The sequence below is a fragment of the Octodon degus genome, unplaced genomic scaffold (assembly GCF_000260255.1).
Source record: "Octodon degus isolate 3935 unplaced genomic scaffold, OctDeg1.0 scaffold00527, whole genome shotgun sequence".
Classification (NCBI taxonomy): domain Eukaryota; kingdom Metazoa; phylum Chordata; class Mammalia; order Rodentia; family Octodontidae; genus Octodon; species Octodon degus.
Genome location: NW_004525103.1, coordinates 111,615 through 115,048, shown reverse-complemented (window position 1 = coordinate 115,048; position 3,434 = coordinate 111,615).

The window sequence follows — 3,434 nt, the reverse complement described above, 5'->3', positions numbered from 1 at the left end:
TCTTCTGGATGGTTAACAACCTAAGTTTTCAGACCAAAATTAGAGAAAAGGAGGGCTGCAAGGAAAGCCAACATTTTGGCCCTAGCCTTCCAAGGTCACTTAAGACTCAGGACATATGAGAACTTGTATTGTAACGTCATGTAACTTGGTAGTGTCCCAAATTTTCTGATCAAGGAGATTATGGGGTTAAAGAGGAAAGTGATCGATGATGTAGAGTGTGTCTAAGGAGAGTCACATGGAGAGAAAACTTTCTCTCAGGCTTTCACAGAGAGCACATCGGACAAGCAATAGCCATGACTCATCCACATGGCTGACACTGACAAAGGTTCTACAGTATGAGGTACAGGATCTCAGGATAAATCCTGAGGGCATTTCACTGACCTTATCAGACCCAAAAGCTACAACTCTTGTTCTATAGGTCCTGCTTTACCTTGGTCTTAACCATCCAGTAGAAAAGTATGAAGACGAAATATAGGACTTACAGCCATGATGTTATGTTGAGCTGTAGGGTACTCCAGTTAATAATTTCTGTCATTGTCAGTGAAGCAGAAGACCCAATACTATTATGGACTACTGAACTATTTTAGAATATTTTTGCTGAGTTTACACACCTATACTATTTAAATGATGGAACTTAACAAAAAAAGGGGATACAGATGAATGTCTATTTTTTATCTGTGTATTCAAAGTGGTTAGGACAGATATATAGTTACATTCTCTTAATGAATAGAGAGATTTGTTCTAATGGTGTTTTTTGAATAGAATATTAAGTCCGCATCTTGAACCACAATTAACTACTTTGAGGAATGTATGCAATGTGTTAATTATTGAAACTGTCCTACCAATTTGGTTTGAAACTGTCTCATTGCTATTTGTTTCTCAATAAAATTATGAAAAAAATGACTCTAATTTTTTTTTAAAATCAATGGCATTTCTGTACACAGACAACAAACACAGCTAGATAAAAGTTATGGAGACCATTCACAATAACATCAAAAAAATTGAAATACTTTGATATCAATCTAACAAAAAGAGTAAAAGATTTATGAAGTGAAAATTAAACTTTACATCCTGATAAAAGAGATCAAATAAGTTTTCAGAAAATGGGAACATAATCCTTCTTCATGGATAGGAAGAATCAACATTGTGAAAATGGTCATACTCCCAAAACTGTTATACAGATTCAATACAATCCTGACTAAAATACCATTGGTATACCTCACAGCTCTAGAGAAAACATTCCTAAAATTTATTTGGAATAAGAAGAGACAAAGAACAGCAAATGAAATCCTGGGCAACAAAGGCAAAGCAAGAGGCATCACAATCTTTTATGAAATTATACTACAAAGCTACCATGATAAAATCAGCATGGTACTTATAAAAAAAAAAAAGACCTGAGGATCAAAGGTACAGATTAGAAGATGCAGACAGGAGTACAAACACACTCAGCCACTTTATCTTTGACAAGTGGGCTGGAAATGTTCATTAGAAGAAACCCTCTTTAATAAATAGTGCTGGAAAAATTGGCTTTCCATATGCCAAATACTAAAATTACATCTATGTCTATTACTGTGCACTAAACTAAAGTAAAAATGGATTCAAGACTTAAATAGCATAATAAAAACACTAAAACTACTAGAGGAAAAAAGTAGGTACAAATCTTAAAGACATAAGAGCAGACAGATTTCATGAATAAAATCCAAACTGCACAAGAAATATTTCAAAGAATCAGTAACTGGGAATTCATCTCATCCCATTTTTTGCACATAAAAACAAATCAGCAACAGAATAAAAATAAAAATAAAACCCATGAACTGGGAAACAATTTTATCCCATGCTCCCTCAGAGGAAGGATTTCTATCTAGAATATACAAATAATTTTTAAAAATCAGGCCCCCGAAATTCAAAGACTCAATCCATAAATTATGTCTGAGATGAAAACACACTTCTGAGATGAAGAAATACAAATGGCAAGTAAGTATATGAAAAAATCTTCACATTGATCGTTAGAGAGATACAAATTAAACATCACCGTGATTCCATCTCACCCTTGAAAGAATGGCTACCATCAAGAAGTCAACCGATAACAATGCTGGAGAGGCTTCGGGGGAAAATGGACACTTGTCCACTGCTGATGGGAGTGTAGACTGGTATAATCACTCTGGAAATCAGTGTAGCAATTCCTCAAAAATAAAGATTAAAGGCTATATTTAACTCAGCCCATCCCCTGCTTGATATTTTTCCAGAAAATCTCAAAGTATCATACCACAACAGTATATGCGTACCCGTGTTTATAACAGCACAATATGTCATAGCTAAATCTTGTAAACAATTCCAATGCCTATCAACTTAGGAATTGATAAATAAGATGTGGTATTTGTATTCAACTGAGTATTACTCAACTATAAAGACAGATAAACTTGACAGTTTGTAGGTTGCAGGTGGAGACAAAACTCATAAGTGATATAAATCAGATCCTCATGTGTAAACGTCATATTGTCTTCCTAGTTTAAGAACTGAAAACAGTAAGTAAAATTTGAAAGGTATAATAGATACTTTGAAAGTGAAAGAAGCTTTTAAAGACCGGTGAATGTGTGGGAGAGCTTCCATGCTCCTCTGTGCCCAGTGAACATCTCTGGATCCAGCCCAAGACCCATGTGTGAGTGAGAAGTTCCTTTGAGCTCTAGGGACCCCTCCAAACCAAGCCCAAGCCCAGGCCCAGAAAGTGTGTGGCAGAGCTTCCACACTCCCCTTTGCCGGCTGTGTCCTTCCCAAACCACCACAGGCCCACCTGTGAGTGAGTCTTTCTGACTTGCCTGACCCAGCACAGGCCTGGCACACAGGCCTGGGCTGAAATTCTGCAGAGGAAGTCCCTGCATAGAGGTTCCAGGCCAGAATGACCCAGCTAATCCAGGACCAGAACATCTTCCCAGAGACAAAGAAAACAGTTCAAAGAATTAACAAATCAAAAAGCTGCTTGTTTGAAAGATTAAATAAAATCGATAAGCCCCTAGCTAACCTCATCAAAAAGAGGAAAGAAAAAATTCAAATACAAGCAATAAGAAATAAAAAGGGTGTAATTAAAAAAGATCCATTGGAAATTCAGAAGATTATCAATAGCTACTTTGAGGATCTTTACTCTCATACAATAGAAGACACAGAAGAAATGTATAGCTACCTAGAAAGATACATATTATCAAAACTGAAGCAAGAATATGTAACAACTCTCAATAACCCAATAACAGCCAGTGAAATATGAGATGTAATATAAATCTACCGAGAAAGAAAAGTCCAGGTCCTAATGGATTCACAGCAGAATTCTACAAGAAATTTATGGAAGTTTACACATAAGTCCAAAAATCTAACCATATACAACCTTGAAGCAGGACAGTCCCACAACATTCCTTTTCCTGTCTCCTGCCTTCATTCACCAC